Here is a 22,084-nt window from a genome sequence, read left to right on the forward strand (position 1 = left end):
TTAAGTTTCAACTGACCTTTCAAGAATTGACATTGAAGATTCCTATGTCCAGTATCTAAGAATACCATAAAAATACTTAGGAGCTCTGAAAATTCTTCTAGAAAGAAAGGCACTGTTTATAAAGTTACTTCCCCCTGTTTTTGCAAAGGCAATTTTCAACAGTACTGAATTAGAAAGTCCTTGATGTCCATCCCTATGTCACCTGCTAATTTTAGAAAAATATTAGTTTTATGAGTATGGTCACTATTATTTTTTTTCTTCTAATTTCAGAAGTGAATTCTAATCATTCACAACTTAAAAATGTTAAGATTGCAAACAGGAAAATTTTCTGTGTAATCTCAACATGTGTTAACATTTTACATTTAATCTCTGATGTGAAACAAATTGTTAAGCAGCAAGGATATGAACTTCAGTAGTTTCATTGAGGTTTGAACTTTTTTGCTGTATAAAATTACTCTGAGGGGCTAAAATTTCCTAGAGTATTAAAATTCCTGAAATCGCAACACCACTGTGTCATTCATTTCTGTTTCTGTGTCCAATAATCTTCCCACCATCAGTCTAGCCACACCATTCATAGCATTCACAGAGCACAGATATGTATCTTTCTTAACATGAACCTGCTTACACTGAAACGGCTTATATCTCATCCTGTTAGTATCTCTGCAACTAGGGGAGGCAAAGCTACTTTGGTTTGCCAGACTTAGCAGTAAACCCTCTACATTAAAAAGCCTCTCAGTTTGGGAGAGTATTACCTATTACTTTCTGTTCAAGCCTTAATTTAATCTCATCATCTCCTTGATCCACAAGTCTTTTTTTGGTACTGGGGATCGAACTTGGGTCCTTGTGCTTGCGCAGCAGATGGCAAAAACACTGAGCTAAATCCCCAGCCAATCCATAAGTCTTTTATCTCTGCACTGAGAGTCTCTCCTTTGCCGTCTCAGCAGTTCTGATGCCTTGCAAAGATTGGTTATTGCTAAGAACCCCATGATGGCATAGACACTGTTTTCTTTTTAACAAAATTTGTGTTACAGAAGAATTTTAAGTTCAGTGGTTTGTGACAAAATTTCAAGTGACTTTTATAGTGTATTGTCTTTATTTACTTCCATTTTTGTTTTGAAATCTATATGGTTCGTTTTAGTCATTTAGTTCTGGCTGAGATTAAATTTGATTTTTCTGATTTAACTGGGAGTAAATTCCCTAAACCAACCATCAATGAAGGAGTTAAAATATGTAACAGGTTCAACTAACGAAGCCAGATAGAAAGTCAATCTATATTCCCAGATACAAAATGTAACAATATCTTTAAATTTTGATGTTTTTGTCATAGAAAATTGATGTGCAAGAATAAAATAAGAGTTATGAAGAGGCCTGTAGAGTTAAACATCTCTAGAAAAAAAATGCTGGATTTAAATATATTTGCCCAAATCAATGCCTTCAAATGATGGCAATAATATAAAAGTGTTTCACTATTTCAAAACCAATCTATAAACTATACTTGTAAGTAATAAGCATCCAGAAGAAACTACAAGAGATATTTAACTGTATAGGTATATTTTATGAATGATACTAATCGTCTTAACTCTGTGTGTGTGTGTGCATATGTGTGTGTGTGCTAGAGATCTAACCTAGACCATTATGCATGCTAAGAATATGCTCAGTTATGACCCCAGCCATCTTAATACTTTAAAACTATCATAGAAATCACTTATTCAAGCACATCCAAAATGTAGAAATTCCTTTTCTATAAAATCATTTTCAAGAAAATTCTGAGCAATTTCTCAAGTGATTAACATTTCACCTCTCTCCTAAAGTACCTCTCACCTTTGTTCAACAACAGTAATTCTTCTAGTATCTTTTCTAATATTGTAATTGCACTCTCCTTGTAATTTTTAATTACAGATAACAATTCTTGCCTCCTTGAAAGGCATAAATTAAATGAGATCCACTTCTAAGTAATTATTCTTTAAATATTTTAGGGCAGCTATGATGTCTTAAATTTTTTGTTTCTGTAAATAGGTTAAGTTTCATCGACCATTTATATATTCAGTTTGGGCTATTAATCTCTCTGGTTCTGAAATATTTTGTCAAATTTCATCTCAAAATTTTCACTCAAAAATAAATTCATTATTCTGTAATTTTTATAATTAATCATGGAAGAACATAGGCAATTGAGTCACCAATTAAGATGACAGATTTGTAGTAAAGCTCCACTGCAAATTTGACTTTAAAAATCACATTATAAAATAGTTTAAGACTCTTATATTTATTTTAAATTTTTTCTTATAAGGCTTAGGAGAGAAACTCATATCTACTTTAAAAAATATTTTCTTTTGGATGTGTAATTGGAGACAGTGAATATGGACTAACTCATTACTACTCTTTATCTCACCTTTTTGCTTTAATAAAAATGTTCTTCCCTGGGCTGGGGATTTAGCTCATTGGTTTTGCCTCCTGCTGCACAAGTGCAAGGACCCAAGTTTGATCCCCGGTACCAAAAAAAAAAAATGTTCTTCCCAAGGACACTGATTTCTGTGCTCTCCTCTTCAGTCTTGGGAATTTTTTTCCCACATCCTCCATATGAATATATTGCATATTCTGTATTCAGATAATTTCTATCAATTCTCCCTAAATCTTTCCAGTTCTTGTTATCAAATTTTTCACACTGTGGCTAACATCTGTGAACCTACGAATATTTCTCAATTATCTGATGCCTTAAATACTTTCTTTTTGCTAAGACAAAATTCCCAATACCCAAAGTTAAAGGAGGAAAAGTTTATTGAAGTTCACAGTTTGTACAGGTTTCAATCCACAGTAGGCTGGCTCTAAGGCAAGGCAACATGGCAAAGGGGCATCGCTATGGAGAAACAGTCCATGAGAGGGCAGGCAGGAAGCAGTGAGCAGTACCCACAAGCCTCCATTTCCCTTTTTTTTTTTCTATTTTTATAACATTTTATATAACTCATAAAACAGTGCTTGTATAAAAATTCACACAAAGTTGCTAGACAGCACACAATTTGCAAAAATGTCCGGGGTTTTTGTTACATTAAGTTTTCTAAGGATACAGTCAAATCAATAGTAAAATGCAGACAGTATTTGACAATTCATTATCTTTGGTAAAACTATTCACATTATTTTGTCTCCTCACAGTTTTAACTCTGATATCCACTTTGTGCAGGGTCTGATCTTACTAGGACGTCAGAAAAGCATTAAGGCTGGGTCTACTGAGGCAGGTATTTCCACATGGCAGTGATGGTCCTTGGGGCCCACACCCACACTTCAGGATCATGGTCTCCACAGCCAGCTAGGAGCCTCCCCAAGGAACTCAAGGCCCTGCCAAGTGGGCATGGAGCAAAGCTCTTCGGGGCTGTGGTGTGGTGAGTCAGGCCCTCCACTCTTACCAACCAAACAGCCAATCGCCCCTCGCCATGGAGCAGATCCCATGGTTGGTTGGTGACTGCTGCAGGTAGCCCCACCCTCAACTTAAACAGAAAAGGAACGCTTGGGGTCAAGACTGAAGGGGAAGGGCACACCAGCACTCAGGACAACAGACACTTTATTCCCTGTCAAGTGTTTGTCACCATGTAGACATGGGCACGAGAACTAAATCAGGATTCGAACACAGTACCTTCATGACTACCCTCAGACATTCTTTAACACCTTACTAACAGAAAACCATGATGGCTACACTACCCACTGTGACTTACTATTTTACTTAACCTCAAAATGTGTCTGTGCTAAGTCTTTAGTCCTTGGGATATAAGGTAAAAAAATTCCAAAACACAAACAAGTAAAATCAAAGAATTTGAATGTAGGTAAGCAACAGATTTTATGGAACACATTAGATTCTGAAAAAATAAGCATTTTTGTACTTCTATTGCTTTATGTAAAAAACACGCCCACCAGAGCCACCTGTATGGGTGAAGTGAGTGCACCATACAGACAGAATACTGACCGGGGGACCGGAAACAGCTCCCAGAGCACATCCACCCCTCTCACAGAAAGGAGGTCACAGGGTTTGGGGAGATGCCCTACACAGGAAAGGTGTAAAGGAAACCATCAAAACGCAGTTTCTAAAACTTTAACATGCCCTAGTTTGGAAAGAGACATTTAATTCTCACAACCTGTTGATTTCTCTAATGTGACTAAATAAAAAATTTTAAAAATAAATGATTGTGCTTCTGAAGTTGCAGTGTCACATTCTACTCTAGAAAGCAGAGTCATTTTCACATGGCTTGGAATCCTCATGGATACATCCTAGAGTCCAGAAAAAATTTCATGGTACCCCCAACCAGCAGAGCCAAGCGTACAGGGCCACAGCCATCTTTGGGTAGGGGTGTGTGTGTGTACGTGCGCTAGGGAGACTAAGGCAAAGAGAAAGGCCCAAGTGAGCGGGGGAGAAAGGGGAGTCTCCTGGCTGCCCCAGTCCTTTCTATCCAGGCACAAAAGCAGAACTTGGACCCCTTCCTCTCACTGAAGCTTCTTATGTGTATTTCATGTGTGGGTAAGTGACATAGAGTAATCAAGTCCCTGTGCATTTCTTAATTTCAAAAATACAGGTTTATAGTTTCAGCAGAAATAATCTGTAATGACATTCAATAGCAACTTTACATTACTCAAAATTGTTTTACATATATAAATGCTCACTGAGTGCAGGCCAAATTATGTCATCAGAGTCACTGGAACTAATATTCTTAACTGTATGGAAGAAGTACACAGATTATTTTTATTACTTCTGCATTTTAGGGTAGCAAAATATTAAATCAACAGGTTATCAAGTCTATAACCTCCCACAAGGGTTTTATGACTATCTGGTTTGATTCAGTCATTTTCAGGGTCTCTGGCAAGATGCGGTCAACTTGAGTTAGACTTTCCTTTCCCCTTAACCACGCGGTCCCCAAAGAGGGTCAGTACTTTTTTTTAGGACACAACCTGTCAAGGGGTTTCCTGGTTAGCATTCCTGAGAGCAAGCTGCTGGCTTGGAGCAGTTTGACCTTCCAAGTCAGTGGGCAGGGAAGAAAAGTATACTTCAAAGCCAGGGGGTGGGCCAGGGACAGGACAGTAGAACCTTTTAGGGTTCTGAGGAGAACTGAGAAAGTTCTCAGTGGGCCTGGGAGGAAAGGAAGTCCCAATTTGAGATGACCCATATCCTTCCAACACCATGGATTCCCAAGAGACCCCCACGAACAAGGATGTCCTGCTAAAGGAGGAGCTAACACAGGTCTGGGGAAGTCACCACACAGCACCCAGAACCAGATTTCATACAAATACCCACATGGAGAACAAACAGTTCTTGGTGAGCCCAAAGGGGCCCACTCTTAAATCAAATAAGAAGCCAGACGCCCATACACACTGTTTTCCCAGAAAATCTGACTGCCCTTCCGACCAACACCCACACATGGAAAGGGAACCAGGCTGCAGAAGGACACAGCTCAAAGACATCATGAACATGTGTTCCCAGTCCACCTATATTCACATTATCATCCAGTGTTCTCATCTATGGAGCGGGCACCACATACTACCCAGGAGGCGGCAGCAGACACACTAAGCCACATGGACAGGACTTGCCTGGGCAGCACAGCGGGAAGGAAAACACGGTCAGAACAAGCTTGGCACTCGCTATCCCATCCCATCTCCTCTACCGCCTTCCACATGGCATCTCACTTCTCCCAAAAGCCGATGTTAAAGACAAGGTCAGTGAGCTCAGTCTCTGCCAACTGACGCTGTGACTACCCATCATGTATGAACATGGCACTTCTACAAAATTCATAAATCTGAAATCATCTTTAAAAATCCCAGCACCTAACTCATCTTATAGTACTTCATCTCACATACTTAAAAAGATTTTTTTCCTACCCTAAAATGGCCCCAAAAGAGCCCAATGATTTTTGTTTTTTAAAAAAGAGTTTCAGTTTAATTAAAAAAGGGTGGGAGGATAAAATGGAAGATGTAAAACGTGTGGAGGGGAGCGGGAGTTGCCAAGCTTGCACTCTGCACTGTGGGGTTGGGGAGGCCACAGCCAGGGAGAGGACCCTGCTCCTCCAGTTCCCCCCACGGCTCGGCCCCCTAAGCTCCAGCAATGCTACCGGGGACCCAGGAAAGTCAGAGTATGAGAAATCAAAGTCAAGGCTCCTTTCTTGTGGGTGGGGGTGTTTATGTGTGCAAAGGTGGGAAGCCACTCCCCGTGGACATAAGGTACCTGCCTGTGGGTGCCACACATGCTCCACAGTGACGGTCGGACCCAGCGGTGCCCAGCACTCAGGCTTCGGTGATCCCGAGGCTCTGGGCGGCCCACAGCCCTGTCACTTCTCCACCTCTTGGCTTTCTTGAAGATGTCGCACTTTTTCCTGTTGGGGCGGGGACACCGCTCGTCGATGCTGGGGATACATTCGTAGTGCTACACCTCCTCCATCTTCTCCACGGGGTGGACAGCTTCCACATAATGACGGATGAGCCTCAGCCGCGTGGGGTCCAGCTGCTTCTTGTTGCAAGCCCCAGAATGGTTGTACTCTAGCCGGAGGTTCTAGGCCGCGAAGAGTTCAGGGAAGAGCCTGACGAGGAGCCGGGCGGCAAAGTTGCCCACAGACAGGCTCTGCTGCACGATCTCACGAACCTCTTTGTCCGACAGCAGATAGGGAGAAGGCACCGGGAAGTCGGGCGAGGGGACCACCAGCTCGTCCAGGGGGATCTTACAGAAGTCCTTGCTGCTTCTTTCTGGGGGCAGCGGGGGCCCCTCGTGCTCCTCTCGGAACCTCTCAGCATTGATTGCATAGCTTGCCAGGTCCCTGCACTCGGGGCCCCCGGAACGTGCACCTGGAGCTGCTCCTGGTAGGAGCGGCGCTGCTCAGTGTCCCGGCGCCTGCAGCGCTCGTCCAGCTTGCCCACAAACTCCAGGGTCCAGACGCAGTCATTTTTGGTCCGGGGGTAGAGCAGTTGCACATAGTGGCAGATCAGCTTGATGCGAGCCGGGTCTAGCGGCTTCTTGCCCAGGGAGCCACTGCAGCTGTACTGCTTGCGCAGGTTCTCATGGGTGAAGAGCTCAGGGAAGAGGTGCACCAGCAGGCGGGAGGCAAAGTTGCCAATAGGCTGCTCTCATAGATGCTGCGCAGCTGCTCCTTGCTGAGCAGGCAGTCGGTGCCTGGCACCTCGAAGTCGGGCTGCGGGATCTGCAGCTTGTCAAAGTCAATGGGCACCAGCCAGATCTTCTTGGAGCGCCAGCCAGGCCATTCACCCTCAAAGCTGTCCTCCACCTTGACCATGGAGATGTCATCCGGGAGGCTGGAGGAGTTGTAGCAGTCATCCCTCGGAGGCTCACCCTCACTACCCCGCTCCAGCCCCAGACCCACCAGTTCATCGTTGATGGGCTGGACGCACTGCTGCAGCCAAGCTTCTTCCTCCTGCATGTCGGGGAAGTAGATCTCCGTGTAGTTGCGGATGATCTGCATCCTCTGCGGGTCCAGCTCCTGCTTGCCACCATCACCGGAGCAGCTGTACTGCTCCCCAAATTTCCGGTGGTCCAAGAGCTCCAGGAAGAGCCGGTAGAGGAGGAAGACCGCAAACTCACCTGGCGACGAGGCTTCATCCAGGAACTCAGTGAGGTCCTGTGTGTCCACCACATGGTCAGAGGCGATGGTGCTGCTCCAGTCCAGAGACAGGGCCTCCTCCTGGTCTTTGTTGTCCAAGAAGTGGCTGGCGTCCACTTGCTCAGTTTCAAAAAAGCTGGAGACCTGCCCTCCTGGTTGGCTGTCCTCCATTTCCCGCTTGGCCCAGAAGCAGCTGAAGAAGTCATTTAGCTGCGGTAAGCACTCAGCCTGCCACACCGCGGTGTCCTTCACAGAGGGGTAGTAGACCTCCAAGTAGTTGCGGATAAGCTGCAGGTGCAGTGACTCCAGCTTCCGCTTGGCGGCAAAGCCTCAGGCACTGCAGCCTTGTCCCTTTCCCTTTAATCCCATCCAGGCTACAAGCCTTTTTAGTAGTGTCACTGACACCCAGGTTGGGCCTTCCCATTATCCAAACCCAGAACTATGATAAAGGAATAGTGAACTAATCACACACACACCCTTAATTCCAGTATTTCACACCTATGATCCAGCCACCTCCCCAAATCCCTACCTGTGCACCTTATGAGTGCATGAGTCTTTGGGAATATATCTAGCTGTAAGCCATAACATCTCAATGCCCAAGATGCTCTTATTTCATAAAAGGCACTTTCTCTACATTAACCTCTGAATCCTTTGATTATCTTAAATTTCACTTCTCCTCATCTGCCCCCCCCCGTGTTCATGCCCTAGAACTCTTATTGTCACTATCTACAGCTCCATTAATGTTAATATTATACTTTCATGCATCCCACTAGCTCCCATCTTTCAAGCCTACTCTTCTGCCCTGGGTTTCAGCAATCTTTACACTCCACTGAGATCTCTAGTTAATTTTGTAATTGTCTTCTTCTTATTGGTGCTTTTCTCCTCACCTTAGCCAGCAAGAATGCTATAGTCAGTAATTATAATAGTTCCCTTACATATACTCTATACTCGAACCGCTCTATCATGTGCCCATTCTCCTTTGACAAAAATCACACCTAAATTGAGTTTGACTTGACTTACTTCACACTTGAATCTGTGGAAGTGCATATAGTTGGAAAAAACTACACCAGTGGTTTTACTTTATATTCATGCCTTGAATCCTAAATGTGTTATACTATATATCCTTTTCTTTCACTCCCTCAATTTTCTGGAACAGAAATTGATGAACTTTTTTTCTTAAAGTGACAGTGAAATTTTTATCCTGAAGGCCATAAAGTCCCTGTTGAAATAACTCCATTCTGCCACTATAATTTAAAAAGCTATATACAGATATAAACCTATAGATAGGGTTTTATTTTAGGAAATATTGAAATTGATAGTTGGTTTATGGAGCATTTCTTACCAACCTCAGTTCTACAAGACATTTTATCCCTCCTCCAAAACTAATGACTCATTCTTTCCCCTCTCACTCAATTGTAGATTTCATTTTTAATTTCACGAGAATATCAATGCAATCATAAGAAATACTCATAGATCACCATTACTGTATCCACCTATGTATCATCTCCTTCCTCATACTCTGCCTTCTTCTATGTTACAGTAAATGAACTATTTGTATTCCTTTTTAAGTCAGTTCTTTTATTTATTAAATATCCACTCTTTCCCTGTCTTACTGACACCTCCTCAAGACTTATTTCTATTCTTACCTATAGTATTATTTATTCATTCTCTAGAAAGTATTAGGCATGCTATTATTTCTATTATTTAAAAAAGAATTTATGACTGTCACATCCAATTTCACTAACCACAGTTTCTCTTAAAATCTTTTGAATCAGGCATTCTCCACAGTATTCTACTGAATTATTCCAGTAAACATCACAAATAGTCTCCTAGTTGCTTAATCTACAGGTCAATTGCTGTTCTCCTATTGATTTCTCAAGAGGGGATTATATAATTTGTTATCCAAAGAACAATTTGTTCCAAGAGTGGAAATGAGTATTGTTATGACTTGCGGAATGACTTGGAAAAACTGAATGAATCATCAGTCCTTTATTGTCTCCTACCTGATGCATTCTATTTAGCTTCCAGGACAACACATTTGACCTGATAAACTCTCACATGTCTCGTCACTATTTCTCAGCCCACATTGTTGATGTCACAATGATGACCCTTGGGTTAGGGTCCTCAATGCCTCAGGCTAAGTCCCAGGCCCTCTTTCTTACATGCATTGCAAATTTTCTCTATTTTGTCAAGTATCACAGGCTTTACAGTTGTCTATGTCTCAGCGATTCCCAAATTAATACTTTTAATGAATATTTTTCACTACTTCAAAGCTACCTGCCTTCATCTAAGCCATCATCATTTCTTACATAAAAAACTAACTGTTCTCACTGATTTTAAATGTATTCTCCTGTGATCTATGTTCAGATCAGGAGTTCTGAAGTAAAGAAATAATAAATTAGGTCCTGACTCTCCTTTACTTTGACCCATCCTTCAAAAACTAAAAAGCAAATATCTTTATGTTGTAGTATTTTTCCTATCTTATACACATCTTAGGTCACAGATACCTCATTTTCTGTGTTCTTTACCGTGAAAGACATTCTTCTACCTCAGGGATTTGAGATTGGCTTTTCCTTACTCGAATGTGTTTCTGAAAGATATCTCTCATGGACTTTCATCACATTTCTCCTTGTCTGATCATTTAAAAAAATTTAAATCCCTTTGTTCTGTCTTCTTATATTGGCCTGTTTGTAATTTTCCTATTTTATAAATTTTTTATTTTATTAGCTTTTCCACTAAATTGCAAACATCACTACAATCACAAATACTGTCACAATTTTTTATTTGAAGTATATACCACATAAAAGATATTGTGTACTAATGAGCCATTTAACAATTATTTACTAAATTAAGAGGTACTTCAAATAAAGCATTAGTTATTTTTCATTTTTATATTATTTTAAAATTTTATAAACCTAAACCATCCTAAGGTAAATATACCATGAACTTGTTCTTTATTTAAAAGAGAAATTAATTTACATAAATTTACTCATATGTGCAAGATATCCATTTCAGTTCTTTTTTTTTCCCCAATAAGTTTATTGGTACACTTTAGGTACAAAATACATTTACATACATCATTGGGATCTTGTACCATTACATGAGTATCTTGGTTCTTCTTTTATTTTCCCCTTCCACTGCCCTCCCTTCACCCCCTCCACCCTTCCCTATTTGCAAATATTTTGTTTCCATTGTTTTCCTTTTCTCATATTTTTCCCTTCTTTCCTTTCCCCTACCTCTCCCACTTCCCCTGCCCCTTTAGACCTTTACTTCCTATTACACAATATCAATTTTACATTTTTAAAATTAAAATACTCAGATAACAGCAAAGACTGTGCTCATAGTGCAAGACATTATTAATAAATCTAGAGAGGACACAGATAAAAAAATAGAGGATCTGAGGAACATGATGGAATCCCAACATAGGAAACAAATGGAATCCATAAAACAGATGCAAACAGATTTCCAGGAGATTAAAAACTCCATTGAAAGTCTGAACAGCAGAATGAACCAATGTGAGGATAGAATTTCAGATATAGAAGATAAGATTGCAATCAGTGAGGAGGAAAAGAAAAATTGCTTTAAAATTGTAAGGGAACATGAGAAATCAATCCAGCAGCTGCTAGATGATGCAAAGAAGAATAACATAAGACTGATTGGAGTCAATGAAGAAACAGGAGAGAGTGCAGATGACATAAAAAAATCTATTCACAGAAGTGATGGCAGAAAACTTCCCAAGCAGGGGGAAAGAACTTGAAATACAGATAAGTGAGGCATATAGGAATCCAGTTAGCCTTGATAAAAAAAAATCTACACATAGGCATATAATAGTTAGGATTCCAGAAATCCAACAGAAGAACAAAATTCTCCAAGCAGTGAGAGAAAAGGAACAAATCACATACAAAGGAAAGCCCATCAGAATCACAGCAGACTTCTCAATGCAAACCCTCAAGGCAACAAGAGCTTGGAGTGATGTATTTCAAGCCCTAAAGGAAAACAGCCTCCAACCCAGATTGATGTACCCTGCAAAACTATCTTTCAAAATGGATGGAGAAATAAGATACTTTCATGATAAAGAGCACCTCAGGAACTTCAAGAATGCCAAACTTGCACTCCAAAAAATTGTAGACAATATCCTAGGAAAAGACAATGAGGATCACAACCCCAGAAAGCCCAGCAGAATGAATTCACTGGGCATGAAAAATTAAAATCAAAAGGGGAGAATCCAACAAAGAGAAAAAGACATGACAAGGCTTTTAAAACTTTTGAATTCATCTCCCTAATGATTGTATAATTCATTTCAGTTCATGATGAGAATATTTTAAACGCAAATGAATACTCACACAACAATTCAGTCTTGTCCTTTGAAATGACTGTCTTGGGAGACCAAAGATTTGCTTACAAATTTGGAAATTCAGGGGGTCCCTTCCTTTATGTTATGACTTGTGTATGCATGTCCCCCCAAACCCTCACGCGATCCTAAGTGGGACTTTTTCATAGGCATCTGGATCTAGAATGTGTGATACTTGGTTTGGTTCATGGTGCAATGCCAGGATCAAGGGCACTAGGATTAAGGGTGTGAGTGCTTCCCATCCTAAATTGCCTGTACAAGACATAAGGAATAGAAAGAGCTGTGATCATCCCCTGCTTGTTTTAGTACTTTCTGCTCTCCATGAACTGTTTCTCCTCTGCAGTGCCTGTCTGCTATGTCACCTTGCCTTGGAGCCAGCCAATTATGAGCTGAAGCTGCTGCAAACTGTGAGCTAAATAAACCTTTTCCCCATTAACTCTGGGTGTCAGTATTTCTTCTTAGCAAAGAGAAAAGAGTAACTAAGACATTTTTCAAACTATCTGCTTTTGGAAATCAATGATAAAGAGAATGAAGAAAAAAGAGATGTGTATTTGTTCACATGTTATTTTTTGACCACAGATTGTATTATCCAATTTGATAACCTATATTATTATTTGTACTCAAAAAGCATCTGGAATTTACCTAATTTAAATTCTATCCTCAAGCATAATTATTGGCCACCATTTAGGAAACCAAAAAAAAATTAGTAAGAACTTTGGGGAAAAAATTCAAAATATGTATCTCTGGAAATAGCAACATCATTTGCATGCATTTTTAGAGGGAAAAGTCATTTGAATATCTGAAATTTGAAATGTTTTTACAAGATCAGTAATATCATACTATAGATATTCTCTGTATCCTCTACTGACCTCTGGATAAAGAACTCTTTAAAGATGTTTACTAAGGCTATACTTAGAAAATAGACCAGAATCTTTTTAATGTGGTTTTCAGATAATAATAGTGTCAATAAAAATGTAATAACAGATGAACTTTTTTCTTTTTCTTTAGATTTTACATGTATTTTCATATTGTATCCTTTCCTAACTTTTCTCAACAATTAACATTCAAGAAATAGTGGTTTTTGTAATTCCAAATATTTTGACATATTTTTGTGTTTATACTTCACAATCAATAATGCATTGTTGTATTTCAATCATCATAAATCTACTAATTCTGTATATTTGAGAATGCACACATCAAATGTATGACAAATTTTAATTCAGAAGTAGGACAATATTTACTTTGGAAAACCTGCAAATTAGCAAGATCCAGGGAACTATCTGAACCACAAAGTTTTAAAAAATCTTAACTTAATTTCTCTAAATTATGTGACTAATATGTAATTATGATGTAATTAATAAATTTCCTTTAATTAATTATAACAATTTTTCCTAATTTTTTACTTTTATTATCTCATAGAAATTATCTGCTTCTGTTTTGGCTTACATTCCATATATTCAACTTAAATTCAAAAATTAAAGGAGGTATAAAATAATAGAGTGACTATTAATCCTGATGTGTCAACCTGACTGGATTAAGAAATGCCTAGGAGATTAGTAAAGCACACTTCTGAGGATGTCTGTGGGGTGCTTCCCAAGGTGACTGGCGTATGGGTCAGCAAACCGGTGGTAGGGTCAATAGGCTTGTAGCCTGGATGGTATAAAGGGGAAGAAGGAGGAAGTTGGTATGCTTTTGAAAAGTTCCATTCTGCTTGAGTGGGTGCATCATTTGCTGCTGCCAATGCTTGTGGATACCAGGCTCGAGTTCTTCAGTCTTTTAGAGTAGATTCATGCCAGTACTTCCAGGAAGTTTTCAGGCCATCAGTCTCACACTGAGGCAACATCCTTGATCCCTCTTGTTCTTTGGCTTTAGCATCTTGGACTGAGTAGCTACAAGCCCTCCACCAAGCAAATGCCCCTTTGTGGACTTTCCACCCTCTGATCCTGTAAGTCAACCAAAAATCCTCAAATATATATTTAGTTCCTGTAGAGAACCCTAACCAATACAATGAGTTTCATACAGTCTCATTTCCATCTAGGATCATTTTATTAATGCTTTACAAGCCTCCATTACAATGAAAATAAAGTTTTTAAAAATATATGGATTTTCATTATACATATCTTAAAATATATAAATTCATCATGTATTTTTTTTCTTGAAAAGGTACTTTTATGAGTCATTCATTGTATGTATAACTTCTTAGTATATATGTCTGAAACAAACAGATTTTTCAAGAAAAAAATAAGCATTTGGTAGAAATTACAAAATAGTTGAATATTTTACATTGTTGATGTTACATGTTTATATTTGCATCTATTTTTGAGCTTCCTAAACATTTACAAGTCAAAGGTATATGGAACTGAGCAGATGTAATGGGAAAAATTCAATTGTACTTTTTTTTTTCACACTCACTGCAGTTATTTGTCTAGAATAAAAATGTACTCTATTTTCCTAAACAATTCTGGTATTGATTTGATTGCATAACACATTATTCCATCTATTATATATATATATATTTATATATTAACTATTATTTTACTACAAATTTCCCTAGATCTTAGAGGTTTGAAACAATTTTATTAGGTCACAGTTTCAATAGGTTAGAAACTCAGTCCAGGATAGCTGTATGCTTCTGTATCAAGGTTTCTAAAAGGGCTACAACCTTGGTGTCTCAGAGCACTGGAGCTTTTGGTTCCCCATGAAATGTTGAGCTATGGATCTGCTCTGATTTTCTCTGAACATGTGCAGAAGGTCTCTCCTTTGTGAAGTTTACAACCTGACAAACTGCTTCCTTTCGGGCAAATGAGCCAATCAAAGCAAAAAAGAGGGTTAGCAAGACAAAAGCTATAGTTCTGGTGTGACCTAGTTTCACAAATGACAAGTTTCACCATTTTTGACACGTATTTAGTTAGAAGCTGATCACTATGCCTGGTCCATATTCAATGAGAGGAAATTTCAAAAGAGTTCTAGGAAATGATACTAGCAACAGCTGCTAAATTCTCTCTCTCCCCCCCCACCCTGGCTCTTATTAATGAAGCATAAAAATTAATTACACCTTAGGAAACAATTAAAAAGCCATATTAATAAAAGTGTAGATTTTACTATATGAAGGCAGTTTCCAATTAAAGAGGAGAAAAATGGCACTCCATATAAGACAATATTCAATTTTGTAGTTATTCCAGCAACATACTACACTATATATTACATTATATTGCATTATATTATGTAAGTATTATATTAATAGATTATAAAAGTATACATTAAATATAAATATTTTATTATTTTAAATTCAGACACTATTACTCTCAGTCTGGAACTGAATGACTTAGTGAAGAAACTTTGCCTTTGACTTTGTCTTTATCTTTATTTTTCTTCTTTGAAGACTATTGATTAAATAATCAGAAAGGTTTGTAAGTAGAAAAGACAAAATTTTTGTAATCAAATAACCTTTACTTCTCTTCTGTACATCCCATATGTTCTGGATCCTAGTATTTATTTGTAAAACTCATTAATAATAAAGTTAGTTAATATGAAAAAGTCATTCTCCATGCCATAAACTTGAAGACTGATTTCGTATCAATTTCTTCAATATTTTGCAATTTAATCTTAAAGACCTCCCACTACTTTGATTAGGTTGATTCCTTGGTTTGTTTTGTTTTGAAGTTTGTTTCTTTTTAAGCTATTGAGGATGGAATTGTTTTTCTGACTTCTCAGCTAGTTAATTATTGGTATAGAGAAAATCTATTCCTTTTTAAATATTGATTTTTTTATCCTGTGTGCTGATTTTTTAATCCGTTTCAAGTAGTGTGGTAAGTATAAGGAATACATCTATGAATAAGTCAGAAATTGTTCTGTTATTCGAGTTAGAATTAATGCAATCATTAAAAACTTCACTAACTATTTAGATCCTTGTATTAGAAGCTTTACAGAAGGTAACTGAGGGTTAAGATCTAGTTTTATTTAATTGATAGACCTATATCCTAGGAATACCTATAGCATCAAGGAATGTTTGCCTGTTTATGCCAGGCTTGTTTTCTATGAGACTAGCAAGTAATTCTCATTTCTCCAGAAGTATTCTGGAAATGGAAACCAATGTGTCCATTTTACTTTGTAGTAGTTTGGTTTATTTCTTTGTATTATATATGTGTTTTTATATTTTTTACTGTTAAAAATGACAGAGAAAAGATAGAGGTTTAAAATTGAAGGCAGTAAAAGCTTCATTTAGTCAAATCCCTCACCAGGTTATCAACAGGAGCTGTTTAGGATGAACGATAATTTATGAAATAATGAGGGGATTTTTGTTGAAGCCTCTGTGAATGGGTTTTCCAAGTTTTTATTTGTGCCTTGGGAAATGTTTTTCGTAATGAACATTTGCAATACCTCTCACTTAAAAATTATTAAGAAATTTCTGGAGTGAATGTGTCATCTTCTAAATTTGTTTTCAACATTTTGTTCTAAACAAATTTTGAAATTACTGTAAATAAATTTATAAAAAGCAATCTCATTCTGAACATAATTTTCCTTATTAAAGTATTGCATTAATATGATGCATTTGTTATAGCATATGATACATGTATTACTGCTACTTTTCTTATCAATTAATGTATTAGTACATTTATGCACTAATTATTAGCTAAATCCCATAATTAAAGTAGGGTTAAGTCTTTTATGGTATTGTATATGTGTATGGAAATTGCATAATGTCAGTTATCCATGATTACAATATTGGAAGTATAGCTTTACAACCCCAAACTGCTTTTCTTGGTTATCCAGTTCCTCTCCCTAAACCCCTGGTTCCCACTGATCTTTTTACTATCTCTATACCTCTCTCTTTCCCCCAAAATTATATAATTGGAATCATACAATATATAGCCCTTTCAAATTGGCTTCTTTCACTTTGTAATATGATTTAAGTTTCTCTTGTTTTGTTTTGTTTTTTTGTCATTGCTTGACAGCTCATTTCTTTTTATGGCCAAATAATACTTCATAGCATGGATGTGCTAAAGTTTATTCACCTATTAAAGGAAAATTTCTTGTTGCCAGTATGTTTGTTTATTGTTACACCCAGTGAGAAAGAACCAAACAGAGACCGATATTAAATCCACACAGGAGTTTATTACTGGCCGGGACCCGAGCCTAGCATCAGACTCGAGCCCTGACTAGGGGGAGACAAACATGTTTTATACACCTTTGAGGCCAACAGTTTCTAGGCCCCTCTATGGGATAGAACTAGTAAAGCAAGCCAAAGGTACAGAAGCAGAACTTCCTGCTGTTAGAACATTTATAAAACAATAGTTGATTAATTGTTATTTCTAAAGAGACTCTCTAAGGGGAGGACTTTTTAACGTTCCTCCTTCTGAGTTCATCTAAAGGGCAGGCAGGTGGGTCAAGCAGCAATATGGAGTCTGTCTTGCTAACTAGGGTCCTTTCTTTCTTTCTTTCTTTCTTTCTTTATTTATTTATTTATTTTTGTCCTGGGGATCGAACTTGGGACCTTGAGCTTCCGAGGCAGGCGACAGAATCACTGAGCTAAATCCCTGGCCTGTGTGTTATTTTTATGGGTGTGAGCTTTTAACTAGTTTTGGTGAATACCTAAGAATGCCATTGTTGCATCATATGGTAAAGTTCCATTAGCTTTATGAGAAACAGTCACTCCTTTCCAAATGGCACTGTACCATTTTGCATTGTTTCAGAATTAAAGAGAATTCCTGTTGCTCCACATTCTTTTCAGCATTGGAACCATTGCTTCTGGTACCATCAGATTTTAGTCATTCTAATAGTTGCATTGTGTTACTTCACTGCTGTTTTAATTTGTAGTTCCCTATTGACACACAAAGTTACAAATTTTTCATACCATATGTACATGCTTTTTTCAGTGACCTGTCTTGGCTATATGTTTTTAAAAATACTTTATGATAGCTATTAAAGAAAATTACCCTACCTCTCCAATTTCTACAAGTAGCCGAGCTTCTTGAATATTAGATTTCTCTTTTAGGGAAAGGGTGGATTTTTGTACTTGAAAGGAATTGAAGCATTTACTAGGACAGCATACAATATAGATGACAAATGCTTTCTTTCTAATGCATCTCTTTTCTTTTTCTCCTGTACACTAATTTTTTTTTTACCCTCCTCTCAGGTTGGTATACCTTAAAACCCAGTTATAATAAATAAGAGATAGGTGAATGTACTGTAACTCTTTCAAGGCTAGCCTATAAGACAATAATGATTCTGCTCTTCCTCCACTGTTGGAAGGATACAGATTAATTTAGGAGATGAATATTAAGGTTGAAAAATTTTGCATCAATATGGCATTCTGAATAACTAAATGCAGCAATACACTGCCAGGTCACTGTCAAACCTGTGGTGTGAATGACTTATAGATAGGATCTTAAGTAAATGAGAAGCACACCTCTGTTTTTCAGATCTTGAAGTTTATACGTTATCAACTCTAGAAACATTATAACAATGTAACCATATTTATCATACCTATAAATGATATTCAAATGAAATTGCTTTAATACATAAGTTTTATTTTCATATGTAAAAATTTCCATGTCTAAATTTGCACTGCTTTTTTATTTTTTAGAAATTCAGCATCAATAAATAACAAATAAAACAAGTAAATGGGTAAGGAATTACTCAAACAATTTATGTCAGCTGAGGATATTATTCGTATTAGGATCATAAAAAATTTTGTTGAAGCCTCTATTCTACCCCTTTGAATAGTCACAGCATCCTAAAGATGTACCGAATCAAAGGGTCTCATGTCAATTGACAACTTTCAAATTTATTAAGGACTCTGAGTTCATGCTTCTGTTAATTTATTTCAACATATTTGTTACCTTTTTCCTGTTTGCTTCTCAGTGGGTTTAAGTAAAGGAATTATTTAACCTATTTATTTAGTATATAAACAGATATCCCTCACACATTTAAAATTCATATATATACATTTTTGCACATCCAAATTCACATATATACATTTTTGCTCAAAGCCTATGCATAATTAACTTACAAAGTTTAGTCAAATAATGACTAACAGAAAAACTAGCAACTTAAATGTGAATAAAAAACATATCTGTGAATTTTAATTTGGCCATACTGCCACCGAATTTTTCTGCTGTGTTCTTATCATGCTAAAGTCAGCCTTATTCTTCCCTCATCTTTTAAGACTACTTTTACTGTTCTCCTTCTATTTTTCTTTTGAATCCAAACAAATTTAGACTTTCATTGTAATGATCTCTTTTTTTCTGACAGGGTTTTTTCTTTTCATACATTCATGGAATATTAAATTATCTTCCTATGCAAAGTTTTTTTCTTGCTGGAAAATATTTTTCATTCCAAAAGAAATTAATTTATATTATTATACTTTAAGAACAGGTAAGAAAAGTAATCTACAATTCCAGTTGCACATATTAAAATAGACACTGCTTTAAAATATTTAATTTCTATTTCTTTTGAATACTAATAAAAACATAATTCTAAATGCACTATTTATTTTGCATTTTTATTCTTGACTTCTTTAAATTAGACTTATAAAACTGTAGTAAATTCTCTTTTAAATACATAAAGATGTTACCTGTAACTGGAAATGATTCAAATAATTTATTGAGTCATTCTTTCATTATATTATAAAAGATTATCTAAAGTGCAATGAAACTTAGTAAACCATTTGCATCTTATAAGTTTTCTTATGAAGAAATGTCAAGCTATATTTAAGATAGTGAAGATAGAGTGAGATTTTGTAAAGATCAGTAAGATCAGGTAATTGGTAATGACAGCAAATTTAGGCCTTAAGAGCATTCACAATTTTGCCTTTTGTACACATTCTGAGAGGACTGCAATGGATGTTTTCACTGTTATATATTGCATAATGCTCAGTCCTAATTAAAAGGAGTTATATACATTTAAAATATATATATATTATATATATATAACTTCACATGATTTCTGAATTTTTCCATGTTGTCTTAAAATCTTGGCATCCATGAAAGATGCTCAAAGCTCTCAATACTGAGGGCAAATTCTATACCAAATACCAATCAGAAAAAAATTTCTATTTACTACAAGGTAAATACCTGTGGGTTTTTATCTTACTTGTTGTAGAACAAAGAAAGAACAAAGAACAGTGGTTAAAGAGATGTATCAGAGAAAACTCAATGATTGCCCCTCAACCAAATTTGTCCCATCATGTCCCACACAAATGGTATTTTCACCATTTTAGTTATTCACTGGTACTATGATGGTGATTTTAAAGGAAATATCTAAAAGAGTAATCCACAAATCTATAGGAGCTAATATATAATAAAATACCATGAGATAATATTTTAATACTTATGGTCTATAATCCCAGAGTTGTACTTTAACGATGATAATATATACGGAGTTTTGAAAGTCTGGAACATGAAATGATTGTTTGATGTCTAAGTGTAGAGAGCAGATGGGGCTATGTATCAATGCTCTCTGTCTCAAAGGCTCTTCAAGTTTCCTATTTTGTCTCGTTGCCTCTCAGAGACCCCTATAATCCCAGAAATATCAATCTTTTGAAGTTCTCTTTCCCTTTTTTTTTTTTTTTTTTGGTACCAGGGATCGAACTCAGGACCTTGTGCTTGTGAGGCAGGAGGCAGAACCACTGAGCTAAATCCCCTGCCCTCGCTTTCCTTTTAACATGACAAAATTATCATTTTTCCTAGAGACTTTTCTAATATTATCACTGAATGTCTGTGTCCTAGGAACAATGTAGTTTATGGCAAATTAGGATGGTTGGGGAATAAATATTTGATGAGTGATACTGAATGAATTTTATTTGTATTTTATTTTCTCTTTTTTTAGAATCATATTTATTTATTTTGTTTCCATTAAGTTTATTGGTACATTTTCAGCATAAAATACAGTTACATTCATCTTTGGGATCTTGTACCTTTACATGAGTGTCTTGGTTCTTATATTTTTTCCCCTTCCTTGCTCTCCCTTCACCCCCTCCATGCTTCCCTATTTGCAAAGACCTTGTTTCCATTTTTTTCCTCTTCTCATATTTTTTCCTTTCCCTTTTCTCCCTTCCCCTATCCCTCCCAATTCCCCTGCTCCTCCCAATTCCCCTGCTCTTTTAGACCTTTTCTTCCTGTTACACAATATCAGTTATACATTTTTTAAATTACAATATTAAGATCTAGGAGACATTACCACAGATTTTACAGAATTTAAAAGGATATAGAAAGCTTATTACAAAAATCTTTTTTGAAATAAATTTGGCAACTTCTAAGAAGAACTTTGGAAGACAAATTAATGAAACTAACTCTGGAGGAAATATAAAATTTGAATAGCACCTATTAAAAAAAGTATATGCCTAGCTTCAAAACCTACCTATAGGACAACAGCAGGCTCATAAACATTTTAACTGATAAATTATATCAAACAAATTAAAGCAGAAAAAAGAAGTAACACTTCTCCCCTCATTTTAGGAACTCAACATTGTGCTAATCCTAAAACTGGATAAAGATGAAGAAAAAAGTATGAACATAGATAGAAATTTGTTTAACAAAACAAACTATTAGAAGTCAGATCTGGCAGGATGTAGAAAGTGGTTTTGTTATAGGGATGGCAGTGTTGGTTCAGCATTGGAAGATCCACCCCCAAAAGTCATCATTTTAACAGAGGAAAGGCAAAAGCCATATGATCCTGTCACTAGTTGGAGAAAGAGTATTGGACTAAATTCTACAGCTGTTCATGGTAAAAGCTATCAGGAGACTAGAAGTAGAACAGAAACTTCTCAACAGATTAAAGATGTACTCCACACTTCCAGCGAGAATGCCTTATATAAATGGAGAAGATACAATGCTTTCTCCTTAAGGTGAGGAACAAGGGCAGATATGCTTACTCTTTATCTGTCCATTAAACTTTGAAACCTAGGCCCCACCAAAATAGTCTGGCAATAAAATGACACAACTAGGATAGGATTGGCATGGCAGAAGCAAAATCTTCATATGTAGATGAAATGATCATCTACAGAGAAAATTCTAAGAAATCTCTAGGAGCCCCTAGAACTTGTACTTGAATTTAGCAGGATTAGAAAACACAAGGTATATATAAAATTCAGGTCTGTGTATACTTGCTACAAATGAAGAATTGGAAAATTGAAATTTAAAAGTTATGTAGG

The 22,084-nt window shown here is 36.9% G+C and overlaps 1 pseudogene; it reads right to left on the minus strand.

The window, feature by feature from the left end:
* Nucleotides 1–6,079: 6,079 nt before the first annotated feature.
* LOC101718335 (BEN domain-containing protein 3 pseudogene) lies at nucleotides 6,080–8,260 on the minus strand (annotated as a pseudogene).
* Between the last annotated feature and the right edge of the window lie 13,824 nt (nucleotides 8,261–22,084).

This window comes from Heterocephalus glaber, unplaced genomic scaffold (assembly GCF_053883595.1).
Source record: "Heterocephalus glaber isolate CG9 unplaced genomic scaffold, H.glaber_assembly_v1.0 deba00000122, whole genome shotgun sequence".
Lineage (NCBI taxonomy): Eukaryota > Metazoa > Chordata > Mammalia > Rodentia > Bathyergidae > Heterocephalus > Heterocephalus glaber.